Genomic DNA, 1,083 nt, shown 5'->3' on the forward strand with positions numbered 1-1,083 from the left:
GTGATGTTAGGTGATAGATAATGATTGAATTGATTGAATTTACTCTCTAGATAGATAGATAGATAGATAGATAGTCTATTCATCCCGAGGGAAATGTAATCATTATCACAAAAACATAATTCTATACCCATTAGCTGGAAAAACAGCTATCAGATCTACACATGTGTGATTATTTAATTTCGATAAAGCACTGTAAGATTAGCCTTGTTACTTTTAACCAAAGATTATAGAGAAGCACTTCAATTGCACTTCAACTTCACTTCAATTTTCCCAAAAACTATTGATGAAAGGTTATCTTTATTTAATGTATCTATTTTAGTCTATTTAGATACAGTTTTGTTATAGTTCACTGAACTCCAGCTGACAGACTGTTCTACTGTACTTTCTCCTGTGGTCCTGATACAGCTTGTGACATCATCAGCTACATTCCTATGAAGACTTACTGTGATAGATTATCAGAAATAATATATTACAGTAATACAGTCCTTTAAGAATGTGACTTGAGGTTCTTCATTACAATCCTTAAAGAATAAGGCTTGATGTTCCATGTGACTAAAATCTACTCACTAACCAAGTGTGGAATTTAAGGTCAGATAGTTCTCAAATTGCAGTTGTGTTTGCTGTAAGAATGCCTTAGATAAAGGGTGAAGGTGAAGGCAGCGCAGCTCCATCTCTAAGTGGCCCTGACCAGAGTTTATGTCGTTCGTCCTCTTTGTCCTTCCTACTCTGCCCACAAGACCTGAGACAATCTTGAAGAGCAGACAGATCACCTGTGAGATAGCCGGTTCGCGTGTCAGGTGACAGAATTGCTCGGACACAGACCCTCTCCAAGAAGCACCTCAGCAGTCTCATATCTCGTGGGTGATTCCTTCCTTGCGTGGAAAGTTAGTTCTTAATGTCTGCCTTTATCTCCTCACAAGCAGCTGCACACTAGAGGTAAAGCTTAACTGCAGGAATAAGGCAAGGGGTTATCACCAGGACTGTTGTTGACACAATGGGTCTTGGTAGAGGTTAAGCCTTACATTCTTTCACAAACAGTACGTAATATAAACTAACCATTTTTTTTTTCTTTCATGTTGAAGA

Source organism: Alosa pseudoharengus, unplaced genomic scaffold (genome assembly GCF_046254945.1).
Source record: "Alosa pseudoharengus isolate Yale_2024_CS ecotype anadromous, Long Island Sound unplaced genomic scaffold, YU_APseudo_1.1 YU_APseudo_1.1_scf_8, whole genome shotgun sequence".
Taxonomy (NCBI): Eukaryota; Metazoa; Chordata; class Actinopteri; order Clupeiformes; family Clupeidae; genus Alosa; species Alosa pseudoharengus.